The sequence below is a fragment of the Alnus glutinosa genome, chromosome 5, assembly GCF_958979055.1.
Source record: "Alnus glutinosa chromosome 5, dhAlnGlut1.1, whole genome shotgun sequence".
NCBI lineage: Eukaryota > Viridiplantae > Streptophyta > Magnoliopsida > Fagales > Betulaceae > Alnus > Alnus glutinosa.
In genome coordinates this window covers 22,430,295-22,445,303 of record NC_084890.1, presented here as the reverse complement: position 1 = coordinate 22,445,303, position 15,009 = coordinate 22,430,295, and the positions used below count along the sequence as shown (strand labels likewise).

General features: G+C 34.5%; 1 long non-coding RNA gene across 1 annotated transcript; it reads right to left on the bottom strand.

Moving 5' to 3' along the window:
* LOC133869531 (uncharacterized) lies at positions 1 to 3,995 on the bottom strand. Its single transcript, XR_009900465.1, has 2 exons — positions 3,652 to 3,995; positions 1 to 308 (listed from the first exon to the last, which is right to left on the bottom strand). It is a non-coding gene; the product is annotated as an uncharacterized LOC133869531 (long non-coding RNA).
* Positions 3,996 to 15,009: the final 11,014 nt, after the last annotated feature.

Genomic DNA, 15,009 nt, shown 5'->3' with positions numbered 1-15,009 from the left:
TGCAGTGGAAAACATAAATCTGAATAGCGAAAATTACTTCTTATACATCTATTACAAATTAATTACAACAAAGAGCCATTTAACATCTATCTGATTAAGTCTTATTAACACTATATTTACATAATAACTATGGCTTTACAAAGAATATGTGACACAAACGTCACAAGCTATACCAAACCTATAAAATAGTGGACAACCCGTGGTCCGACAATTACAACCGTCGCGGTGAGCTTCAGTCATAATATCCCAAGCACACTGCTACCGACCCATCGACTATACCGAAGTACCTGCAGCCAAAGAAACATCATCTACACGATTGTGGTGGTATCCACATCCGCATAGGTGAAAGAATGAGTTCACCGCCTTAGTATACCTCATACTAAAACCTCAATGGTATAAGACTAACTGAGTTTTCACAAAGAACTAACCCTTATTTTATTTTTAGTCGTGCGAGCACTATATTAGCCACAATTTACCAATAGCTAATGTAGCAAACACCGACTATTCAGAAATCATTTAAAACATACTATATAGCTGTGAAGACATGTAGAAGTTCCAGACATCCTTCCTTGGAAGTTTCTACATATAGACCCGTCTATAATAATACTTTTCAACGGTCGCTCAGATATATGTGCACACGATCACTCCATCACAGATATCACGTATACACATAGGTCTTAAGCAAAGAACATGGCATCTTACTCTTCCGCACTAGGATAACATCCTTCAACAAAACACTCGCAACACTATCTCTAATTGTATTTCAGCTTCGTGCCTTGATGCCAATAGATCATGAGAGCACTAGAGTTAAACTCAATCATGCCAACACGTCTTTCCTGATGAACAAGAACAGTCAACCTTCCTACTCATAGACATGCCATTACTCGCACCTGGGTAGTCATGTATCCATGTACTTTCAAGTTCAATGTATGACCTTAACACATGACTATCCGATAGAAATATACATAAGATCTTTTTCATGAAGACTCTTATGCATACCAATACGTCTAGTAAAACTACTCATAACATAAAAACATCTCTCACAAAACAATGCTATATATGCTATGCATGAACTGGGGCTAATAATGCTGCTGATACTGATATGCTGCTGATACTGATATGCTGCTGATACTATTATGCTGCTGATATACTGATACTGCTGGTATGTATGCTCTATACTACATGCTCAATGTTTCGTGCTTGACCAGTATATATTTCACTACTGTGTCACGTTGAAATCATACAGTTGTTAAATCACGTCCTTTTAAAACTAAACAAATCCGGCATTTTACCCAACACTTTGAAATCATTCAAAACTTAGTTTCTTTATCAAATCTACGCAGTTTCAACATGACATGTTCTCAAACAATTTGCATAATTTAAATCTCAACCGCAGAACTTAACACTTTAAATCTATTCAATACTTTTCACTCATACACTATCTCTTAAACATCATTGATATAGTAAACATAATCGAAACTAATAAATCATCTCAAAGCATATACATTTCATCATATGGTTGGTTCAGTTTCATAAACAATATATATATTTTTATCAATCCAATACATATAAAAATATATATTTTCTCAGTGAGTGGAATACCCACCTCGGCTACATTGGACTCCAACTCGAACTCTACATTGGAGAACCCATTGAAGTCTCCAATTATAACTCAATCTTGCAAACATCGATAACATTAGACTATGCTATTGAACTCTATATTCTATGACACATAGACTACATAAACTACTCGCGTGTCCACACGTCACATCACTCGCTTCTAAAGCTAGCTGGGTATCCTAATCTATTATAGGTTAGTTGTTCATTATAGGTTTGCGTCTTATCTTATTTATTAACTAGAAGACGCATCTATTATTTCATTAGCTCATTTGTTATTGTTGTGTCACATTATTATTCCTAAACATTTTTATAGCTTGTTGCTTATTTACTAAGTTCACATTATATATATTTAACATACATATATATACCTTCAACATTTAAACCTAATCTGATAATACACTAAAACACTTAGTGTACATGGATAGATGGATTAGCTACTTAGTCACCCCATGTTGGATTCATATTAATTTATGTGTTCCTATAAGCTTGTTAGATTATATTAGATTAGGTCGAGGCACATACATAGTTTTTCTATAAAATTACCTAAACACATACATTCGCAACTTTAGCTTCTATCCCTTGTTGGTCGTTTAACATAGGACCTATATGCATTAACTTAAACTCTTCTCTAACAACTATCGTATCCAAGCAAAACACCCCCTTCAACATCACTATAGAAATCAAATGACTAAAAACACAAGCAATTAGCCCAACCGGTTTCCATCCAAAGGATTCCTAACCAAACACTTATGCAATTAGCACCATCATAACATAAAATCCACAATCTCTCGCTCAAGCCTCCATAGAAGCCTAACCAAATTCCAACAACACCACTCACACTCTAGTCGGCCACATCAATCCTAGAACTACAAATCCAACAATCGAGCACCCAAACATCCAACAATATAACCATAAAACTCACCCAATAGGCACCACATCAAATCAGCCCATTAAAATACTCTAAAATCTCGCACGGTTAATCATAACCTAAATAAACCAATATCATAAATCACTCCTTTGATACATCAAGCCTAACAACAATCCATTCGGTTATCTTAACCCTAGAACATAAATCCAAATAACTAAAAAGCAAGCATTACAATAGTCCATAGAATCACACCTCAAATTAGCCAACTCAAAATCCAACTCAGTCCACACGGCCAACAAGAGAAACAATACTACAAAATACCCAAAATCATCAAGAATCACATACATACACCCACATATAGCTTCAATCAACCAACATCAATCTAAAACACTGCTCAAAACACTACATGGCCAGCACACATCACCCATAAAAATCCCATACTCCATCAATATCAACAATAATATCCTCTAACCAATGGTCTCACAAATGAACCAACATCAACCCCAAATTTACAAATCCAAAACCACCAAAAATCATCTAACCACATACCCACAAATCCAACTCCCAATTTCTGATTTAACCAAAATACACCCATTAAAATTGCATCAAAAGCTCCCAAAGAAATTCCAACATTAATTCTGCCGAGACCCCAAAGAGGAACAACCATCCCACAAACATACCCATAGAATTCTCCCAATCGGTTGCTACAAATACCTAAAGGGGAAACCCATAAATTTTAACCCAAAAGAACCCTAAATTCGGACCCATACAGTTCATAGAGCAATCCAAAGAAATCAAAAACAATTTGGAACCCATTCGGTATTTTCCCCCAAAATTAACCTAAATTTGCATCTAACAAAAGCCATAGCAACTTACACCATTATTTAGCTCTATACTCATTGGGTATTACAAAAATCACAAGAAAAGGTAGGGATTTACCGAACTCCAATATTGCTCTCAAGTCCCATTCGGCTACCTCAACCCTAGTATGACAAATCCAACAATAACCCATAAAATTCGCTCCTCAACCAATTGCTACCACAAACCAAAGAGAAAGACCCAAATCAAGAGCTCCGAAAATAATCCAAACAAGGGAGAACCCATTCGGGTTCATAACAGAAATTCAGAGGAAATTCAACAAAATCACAGACAAAGGAATCTACCTCCATCGACCCACCGAAGACCCATTGGAAATCGTCCTCTGATTTTGCCGTAAGTCAGCTCCGGATCGCCAGAAAATCACCGGAAATCGCGCCTATAGGCTTCACTGAAGACCCCTCAGAAAAACCGAACCTCAAAGTCTCTCTCTCAGTTCATCTCTCTCACGGGCTGGTGTGCGTGTGCGTGCATGGCAGTGAGACGAGGAGAGGAAGAAAATGGAAAAGGAAAAAGGGAGAGGAAATCGGGTGCTGGAACAAGGGAGAGGCAGCAGTGTGCGTGCGTGGGAAGAGAGGAGAGGAAAGAAAAGAAAAGAATAAGGAAGAAGAGAAGAAGTAATCGTGGAAGAGAGAAAATAAGGGAAAGAAAGAAAAGAAAAGGAAGAGGGAAAGAGATAATGGACACGTGGCGAGACGTGAGGGGGTGGGGAGATTTTCTTATTCTTTAAACCCTCAACTATTATTAATTATACTAGGACCCCCAAATCTATTAATCCTATCATTTAAAATTTAATATCTAACCCCGCATTTAATTTTATCAACACATTGGTTAATGTGATTAATTATTTACTCAATTGAGACCTACTATAATTTATTCATCTTATCACCATGGTATTTTATTTCCATAATATAAATATCGATCACATCAATTTAATAAATACAGTCTTATTAGTTGCTAAACTCCCTATTTAATTTCTCGGTCTTCACAAGTAAGACCCATGAACTTTTACAAGCAAAATTAGATTCGATGTTTTTAGACTACTTATTGCAAGTGAAAAATGAAACAGAGCCTGTAACTATTGCTGATAAAATAAAACTTCCAACCACAATGAAAATTTCATTCATAGATGATATGACCTCTTTGAATGCTTTGATAGATATTGTATTCCTAAACATTAATGAATATCCAAACAACTTGGACATTATGATAAATCGAGCTATATATACTAACAGCCAAAAATGATTGTGTTGATGAAATAAATAATTTGCTCACAAATCGATTTCCAGGAGAAATTACCCGATATTGTAGTTTTGACAAAACTATAGATAAATTTGAACAAGGCCTTTTGGAAGATTTCTTAAATAGCTTAACACCCAATGGACTTCCTTGACCCTCATGAATTATTCCTCAAAACCCAGTTGTCCTATCATATTACTTAGAAACATTGATCCTTCCAAAGGATTGTGAAATGGAACAAGATTAGTTTGCCATCGAGTAATTTCCTTTTTATTCTCTTCTTTATATTCATTGTTTCTTCAATATTCTTAAATTTATCTATAAGGTTTCTTTTCCTTATAGTACCCCATTCTCTTTCATATTTATAATGTTTCATATTATTTTTAAAATTGTAACGGGTAATATAACTCATCCATTTTTTTTTTCTCACTACAAAAATTGAAGTAATTTGTGACCAATGTTTAGTGGCCTTTCAGGGTGCCTAAAAGGCCACTAAACATTAGTGACATATGATTAGTGGCCTTTTTAGAAGGCCATAAATCAGTCAGTCAATATTTCTGACTTTGTGGCGTGTCATTGGCTGACACGCCACTAATTATGGTATTTTTTTAAAAAAAAAAACATAAAAATCCTGGAATCCAAAACCTGTAATCCGAAATTTTGTATTGGTTTACTACAATTCTATCAATCCATAATCAGCACAATTGCAACAATTTGAATTTTTATCAACAATCACAACTACAAAAAAAAAAATTATTCCAAAAGTTTCACTAAACATATATATATGACATAGATTCATAATACTCAAACTAAAACTTACAACAAACAAAATATACAATATTATCAATCTTTGTCCGTGCTAAACAAAATATGTCATAAATTCATAACAATCAAAACAAAGGTTTCAATAAAGAAAATATATAATCAATCTTTGTCATAGATTGATAACAAAACCAGAACAAAAAAAGGCAAGTACATATTTGCCAACTAAAATAAACCTAAATGTTACCCAATATCAATCTTCAGCAAGATTTTCATGATCGGGTAACTGCATAGCATTTTTCGTAGGATCTGCGAATGATAAAACAAATATAGTATGTTAGCAAACAATATGATCAAATTATATAAAGTCCTAAGCATTTAACAAAGTGTGAATTTAAACAGACGTAATCATACCACGAAAAAAAAATCCATTAATTATTACCTGATTTGCTATCAACAGATGACACATTCATATGATGTGCAGAATTTTAGTCTGGCACTATGTTATCATGAGAGACTCCAGGCACGGATACTGATTGGCGCCACAATGACTCCATTTGGCTAAAACGGGACATAATCTGAGATTGTGCTGCCAACACCTCATCCATTTGTAACTTGTGTCGTGCCCGCTCATCCTCAAGTACTCTCTCGATCTCAGAAGCTTGTCTTGCCCTCTCAGCCTCGAGTGCTCTCTCCATCTCAGAAGCGTGTCGTGCCCGCTCAACCTCGAGTGTTCTCTCCATCTCAGAAGCAAACATTTCTTGCGGAAAGACGGCTTGCCCTTGATTTTGTGAATGCGGGTGTGATGGTGTATGGTAAGAGCGTATGGACCCTCGCACAGGCCAAATATTTGGCCCTACCAGCCTAACTCTGCTGGCGTACTCCGGCTTGTTGCCAAGCGCCTGGGCATACGCATCGTCATGTCTCCAACGTACCGTTCCTTGTGTTACACTTGACGAATCGGCAGAGTCGGTTGGCATTAGCATCACCATCCTTTCCTGCATGTAGTATTAAATGCTGGTGCGTCAAAATAATGTGCATCGTAAATAAATAATCACACATATAAGTAAAACAATATATGAAAGGTGAATAACATACACATCTCTCTTTTACTATATCATTTGGATAGCTTCCATCATTTTTCGTGTGAGTTTTTATGTACGCTTGTGCTCGCGTAGGAGGAGTGCCATCCTTGACAGTCTGCCAAAAGAATAAAACATTATAACACATGTTTATCTATATAAAATGTTTACATTTATATGTATGGAATAAATTGGTGCACATACTTCTTTGTGTGACAACCTCGCATAGCTTTTGGTCCCCATGCAATGAGGAGTATTTTGCAATGCTCGTAATTGCTTCATATGGTCAGCATACTCCTACACAATTAACATTCTTATTATGTAAACACTAACACAACTAAATGAAATTAATGAAACTACACAAAATAGTAATATAATTCATGACTAATTAACCTGATACTCTTCGTCACACCATTTATTCAACAACGCATCCACGTCCTCGGGGCGGTAGTTGGAGAGTCTTCTTGCTCCTACTCTTGCTCGTACCGTCTCAGAAGTATCACCCCGTTTAATGCCTAATTTAACTTTTGTGTTATGTCTCCAATTCTTGAGCTTTACACCCATATCCCGAAACGTATCTTGTTTTACTTTTTGTAAATCATAACTTTGTGGGATGTAAAAGTCCACCTACACAAGTTGGAAGTTGATAAATAAAAATTAAAAAAAATTAAAAAAAAAAGTTTGACGGTACGTAAAAGTCCACTTACCATCAGGGCTTCCCATATAGCCTCATTTGTACGAGCCGGTACATGCACTCAATCGTCCAGTAAATGCACATAGTTTCTGCTCCTTATTAGCTTCCCGGTTTGCCGTCTAAATTTATTAGCGCTAAATCCTACGGGTTGCCAGCCTGAATTATAATCCATCACGACACTCTTTCCCGCGGGGATCTCCCATGCCTTGTGCGGGTCCGTAATGGTCATAACTTCAAAACAAGTGCTGCCATCCGGATTAGTACCTATAACATTAATAGATATTGATGTTAATTATTTTAAAATGAATATAAAATGCAAAACAATAAATATGTATATATCCTTTAAATTTATAAAAATATGTACTTACTTATCGTCCGGATCTTATTCACGTCCAGCACTTGTGTAGCAAGCTCATCCTCAGGCTGTGCATCATCCAGGCCCTTCGGAGCTTGTGTCTCACTATAGTCTGAAAGATTTATCTCGGTATCATGAGAACCCGACATGTTGTAGTCGAATAGCCGCGCCACGTGACCAGGGGAACACGCCTCTAACTGGCTCACCGTCTGCTGCATATGAGGTAGATAATCAAATGTATTATCTTGGATGTTGTACTGGTATCCTTAGTGATCATCTGCGAATATTGGTCTATACCCTGCCTCTGTGTGCGTAGGGTCACTAGATCTCAATCCTTGGCCCTTATTCCGCTTCATAACACTTGGGATTCTATAACTCATTGTACCCTGCAAAATACATCACGTATTTATACATTATATATCAACCATATGCACCACAGTATTTAAATGAGTCACATATTTAACAATCACCAATCAATGTAGAAATAAATATTTTAAAATTTCAAATAGATTTTTTTTTTTGACACATACACTGGGATCGGATCTAAGTCAGGTCGGATGTGATCGAAGTCATCTCGTAGATCATGGTCATTATTACTGGTCAATAGGAGCGGCTTGCACTCGTGGTAGTTAACACATGTATCATTATGCCCTTCATCACCAACATCGTATACGTTCCTAGGTTTAGTTCTTACAGTGCAAGCCCAACCTGGGTCCTGTTCATCTTCAACGTAAAAAACTTGGTCAACTTGTGTAGTTAGCACGTACGGCTCATCAGTGATCAACTTTGTCGTGTGTACAAGTTTTTTGAGATTGACAAGCACTAGCACATACTCATTCACCTTGTACCCTATGTCCCTCGTGGTGTCCGCCCAATCACATTTGAACAAAACGTACTTGGTCCTATCGTAGTACTCGACCTCAATTATTTCTGTTAACTTCCCGTAGTACATTTCGCCATCAACAGTCGGCACACACATACTGCTATTCTGAGTCCTCTTTCCCGCATCATGTGCTCGAGTGTGAAACAGTTTGCCATTTACAACATATCTATTATATCTTATAGCTGTCTCTTTCGGCCCTCTACAATGCATCACCAATTTGTCACCTATTTCCTTCCTACCTCGATCGACCTACGAGTATATTATGTACAATGTAAAACGCACAAAGTTAGTTTGGTTAGTTTATATGATGTATAAGTTCAACATTTAATAATTAAACATGATGATAATTCGTACATATTCACGGTACCAATCGCAGAATTGTTCATGATGTTGGGCTTCTAACTGATCATTCGTAGTTCGCCCCCTATTATATGATCGCCTAAGTGTATCCATGTGCATCCAACAATTGGAAATTAGTCACATTATTATTCACCCTAAGGCTATAACATAATTGAACATACATATTTATGTAACACAACTTACGCTCAGAGCTGAAGGAACTCGTCAGAGTTCTTCGTAATATATCGATGAATCTGTGTCAATGTGATACGGTCGAGGATGACTCGTGTTCCCGCCCCCTTTGAACCATCGGGATTTCTTTGGATTTTGTTGTGAAATGTTGGTACGTTATCTAGATACCCGAGCAAAATGTCATCAACTCGGTCGCTATATAGCCTTCCGCAATGCAGCCCTCAGGAGCTGCTTTATTGCGTACACTAGATTTAAACCCCCCAAGGCTCCTACATAGGAACATCATTCAAGTAGTGCTAGTTAGCAATTATATTCTAATATCGTAAAAATTAAAATAATTATTAAGCATGCACAAATTTTACCTCTCTGCTGGATCTTTATGTTTGACAAAATAAAATACGAACACTTTACAATTCCTTAAAAGAGATTACTCCAAAGACTAGAGAATGTAAGCTCAAAGGGGTTGTCGCTGAGAAGATAATGACACGCACTGCAATCCACAGTTACAGCCCTAATAAATATCATAGGCTTATCTAAATTAAAAGTTTTGGAAGACATTGTCAATTGTGTGAGCAGTCAAATCACTTGATTACCTTTAGGGAGTAACCAAGTCTTACAAATAATGGTTATAAAAACAAATCAATCATTTTAGAATATTTAATGAAATTGAAGATTTGGATTATTTTTTTTTAAAAAAAAAAAAATTGTTAAAATGGTGTGTTTTTGATCCATTTCGGCCAAGTAATGGACCTTAGAACGTGTTTTAGAGTTGGGTAGTATTTTACGTTTTAGGCCCAAATAAGGGTATCTTGGGTCCAAGCGAACTATTCTTAGTCTTTTTCCCAATAAGAATAAAGCTAGAATTAAAACTAGAAAATTATTTCAAGTTACAGGCTTGATTTCCCTTGTAAAAAGTGTTAAAATTGAGCATCATTTACATGCCACGGTTGTGTTTGGATTTTGTTTAAGCATTTGTTGATTGCCAGTGAAGTAAGTACTATATATAAAGATGATGTTTAGTAGTTTAGAGCATATTTCGGCAAGAATTATTATAATTATTTTTTATTTATTTTTTAAAAATATGTTGGGATTTTTTTAAAATTCAAATTCTACTAAGATTTTATCTAACTTTATATTTTTTATTTTTTTAAAAAATTGTTTCAGGTTTTCTAAACTATTTAAACATAATTTCAAAAAAAAGTTCTCGGTATTCGTAGTTTTAAATATAATACAAAAAAAAATCGCACACCCAAACGAGCCCTTAATTTACTTTCATAAATAACATTATTTAGTTTACAGATAATGCCCTTCAGAGCACCAGTCCACCATTAGTTTCAATAACTACATAGAAATGTTATATACCATATTTTTATTTTACAATTATTTCACAATATTGATGTGACAGTCTTAATCAATCCTTAATTTTTTTTAACAATTATTGATTCAAGGGTTAGTTGGAACTTTCACATTAACATTATGAAATAGTTGTAAAATAAAAATATATTTTTTAGCATTATTCTAAGTACACATATATTCTGAGATATCTCACCACGATGACCAAAAAAATTCAAACACACTCCAGGTCTCCATACGTAATCTTGGAGTCCTTCATGTCTCAACCATACAACATGAGTAATGCTAAAAAAAAGACTCATGTCCTCCTTAAACCCTTTCAAAATTGATGTGACTTTTATATAAACAAAATAAACAGCAAAAGTTGCCATCAGCACCAATTACAAGATCCTTCTGTCTCACATGCAAACGTCTTGTCGTTACACAATTTGAAATCACCCAACAAATGCTCAGGAAAAAAGAAGAAGAAATCACCAACACATTGGTTATATGAGTCAACTATTGAATCCCTGAAAAAAAGAAGAAGAAGAAGATTGAAATCATGAAATCCTTCTTATAATGTGACATTAAGAAACTTGATAATTAATCATGTATTAATTGTACGCTAGCTATTTGTGCATGTGTTGAAGGAAGATGAGATCTGCAGGGAGTAGCTAGGGACTTCTTAATTACCTCATAATTGTGAATTTGAGCTCATAGATGAAATCTTGAGAATTTTTTCATACGATTTTTAAAAGATAATTTCAAACAACTTGAATGAAGGTAGGTGAAAAGATGGCAAAATTCAAAACACTCTGCAACAAGTTAATAAACGGGATCATCAGGGATAGCTTCTTTGAAACAATTGGTAAAGGCAAAATAAATGCAATGGTCCCGTTGAAGTTGTTCCGTCCTTTCTTCAATTTCTTCACATTTTTCAAGTCGGTTTCGAGGCAAATATGTAATGGGCTATGAACAATATTATCACTAGCTTGCACCTCAATGAGAATCAGCATAATTAACTCCATTATCACTATAATAATTTCCATACATTTCCTAATTAACCATCAAGTTTCCCTCACTCTAGAAATCTATTGGTCGGAAAATTAATTAACCAACAACAATTTAATAAATTTTGGTAAAAATACAATTTAGCCTCCCAAACTACCACAATTTCTTCGGATGACCCCTCAAACTATCAAAGCTTGTACTCTGGCCCCCCAAACTACCAAAACCTTTGAAAAATGCCAATTTTGGAGAAATATCCCTATAATACCCTTGCCATGTGTCATTTTTCAATTAAAAAATAATGAAACAAATTCAAAAAAATTCAAAAAAATTCAAAAAAATTCAAAATTAAAAAAATTAAAAACTAATTTTTTATTTTATTTTTAAATATTACGATTGACCAGAGAACATACTGCTTCTTGCCAGCATCGTAGTTGGGCACGATGCATGCACTACAAAAAATTGAGGATTTAGTAACGTGCAAATTTTCGTGGGTTACTAACATTAGTAACGTGCTAACAAGTCGCAGGTTACTAAAAACTTTAGTAACCTGCTAATTTTAACACGTTACTATTTAGTAACGTGCGAAAATCTGCATGTTATTAAATTTGATACGTTACTAAAGTAGTAACCCTAAAATTTAGCACGTTACTAAATTAGTAACGTGCGAAAATTTGCACGTTACTAAATATTATGTCAATATAATTTTTTAAAAAATAATAAAAATTTAAATAATTAGTAGCGTGACTAATTTTGCACGTTACTAAATATTATGTCAATATAATTTTTTTAAAAATAATAAAAATTTAAATAATTAGTAGCCTGACTAATTTTGCACGTTACTAAGTTGGTATGATTTTTTTTAAAAAAATAATTTTAAATTTTAAATAATCAATGACGTGTCAAATTTAACACCTCACTAAATAATAATGATCTATCATGATCTACCATAATTGATCGGGAGATCTATCAATCCTATTGATCTACCATGATTGATCAGATGATTTATCATGATCGATCGGATGATCTATCGATCCTATTAATCAATCATGATCGATTGGATGATCTACCATGATTGATCGGATGATCTATCGGATGATCTACCATGATTGATCATATGATCCATCGATCCTATTGATCTATCATAATAGATCGGATGATCTATCGATCTTATTGATCTATCATAATGGATCGGATGATCTATCGGTCCTATTGATCTATCATGATAGATCGGATGATCTACCATGATTGGTCAGAAGATCTATCGATCCTATTGATCTATCATAATTGATCGGATGATTTATCATGATTGATCGGATGATCTATCATGATTGATCAGATGATTTATCATGAATCATGATTGATCGAATGATCTACCATGATTGATCGGATGATCTATCAATCCTATTGATATATCATGATCGATCGGATGATCTATCGATCCTATTGATCTATCATGATGGATCAGATTATTTATCGATCATGTTAATCTATCATGATCGATCGGATGATCTATCAGATGATCTACCATGATTGATCATATGATCTATCGATCCTGTTGATCTATCATGATCGATCGGATAATCTATCGATCCTATTGATCTATCATGATCGATTGATCCTATTAATCTATCATGATCGATCGAATGATCTATCGATCCTATTGATCTATCATGATCGATCGGATGATCTACCATGATTGGCCGAAAGATCTATCGATCCTAATGATCTATCATGATTGATCGGATGATTTATCATGATCAATCTGATGATTTATCATGATCAATCGGATGATCTATCATGATTTTATCATGAATCATGATCGATCGGATGATCTACCATGATTGATCGGATGACCTATCGATCCTATTGATCTATTATGATCGATCCTATTGATCTATCATGATCGATCGAATGATCTATCGATCCTATTGATCTATCATGATCAATTGGATGATCTACCATGATTGATCGGATGATCTATTGATCTATCATGATTGATCTGATGATTTATCATGATTGATCGGATGATCTATCATGATTGATCAGATGATTTATCATGAATCGTGATAGATCGGATGATCTACCATGATTGATCGAATGATCTATCGATCCTATTGATCTATTATGATCGATCTTATTGATCTATCATGATCGATCGAATGATCTATCGATCCTATTGATCTATCATTATCGATTAGATGATCTACCATGATTGATCGGATGATCTATTGATCTATCATGATTGATCGGATGATTTATCATGATTGATCTATCATGATCGATCGGATGATCTACCATGATTGATCGGATGATCTACCATGATTGATCGGATGATCTATTGATCCTATTGAACTATCATGATCGATTGGATGATTTACCATGATCGATCCGATGATCTATCGATCCTATTGATCTATCATGATCGAATGTTCGATATAAGAGCATTCACAACGATCTAATTAGTCTGATTGATCCTAATAAGTACTAGTCTGATCGATCATGACAGGATCATAGGATTGATAGAATATCTATCATTAATTAATGACGTGTCAAAAGTAAAATGCCACTAGTTCTTTCATTTTTTTTTATTTTTTTATTTTTTGTTTTCTTCCTTCTCTCGTTACAAAAACGAATCCAAATTAAGCATTTTAAAAAAAAAAATTAACTAAAAATTAAACAAATTAGAAAAGCTAAAAAAAACCAATTTTTGGAAAAAGAAACTAAAACAAAAAAAAAATGAAAATTAAAGAATTATCCATTTTTATAAATATATTTACATATATAAAAATAAATAGAAATTAAATTTTTTAATGACATGTTAATTTAGCACGTTACTAAATTAATAACGTGTTAATTTTACTACATCACTAAATAATTAATTACTAATATACTTATTTTAATTAAAATGCATTTAGTAACGTGCCAAATGTGGCACGTTACTAATGCAATGAAAATGTTTGCTATCCGCCCTGGACAGGAGTTTGTCCCGCGCGCGCCACACCCCAAATGTCAAACATTTATTTTTTCTTTTAAAACACCTCTCTCTCTCACTCTCGCACACACCATTTATTTTTTTTTCTTTTAAAACACCTCTCTCTCACTCTCGCACACACCACAAAAAAAAAATAGCAAAGCATTTTCTCTCTTCCACACACAAATCCACAAGGAGAAAGGCAAAGCCCAGACACAGCGAAGCCCCTGGATCTAAGTTTCTGATTCTCCTAAACGTCGTTTTTTAGAGAGCTCGTTTATTCTTTTTGATGGCTGGAAATTTCTGGTACAATCGGTATAGTTTTCTTCCTCCGATTCGCTTTTGTCATAAATCCTTTTTTTTTTTTTGGTATATTTAATGATTTTTTTTCTTTTCTTTTTTGGTTCTGAGTTTTGTTTATTTTTGTTTGATTTAAGTTTTGTGTTTTGGTTGGGTTTGCTGGGTTAGACTTTTGGTTGGTATGGATCTATTGGTCTTTATGAGCTCCTGTTTTTTTTGGGTAATTTTGTTGAGTTTCTGATTATGATTTTGGGTTGGATTTGATGGCTTTGATTTTTAGATTCTTGAATATATTTTTCTCTCGAATTATATATGGGTATTTACGAGGTCTGGAAAATGGTTGGTTTTGGATTATGGTTGGTTTTTGGTTTGTTGTGGGTTTATCAAAACTGGAGGTGGCGTTGAAGAACACGCTCTTTTTTATTCATTTTCATTTCTCCCTATTTTTCTTTACGCTTTTCTTCTTACGTTTTCTCATTTTCTTC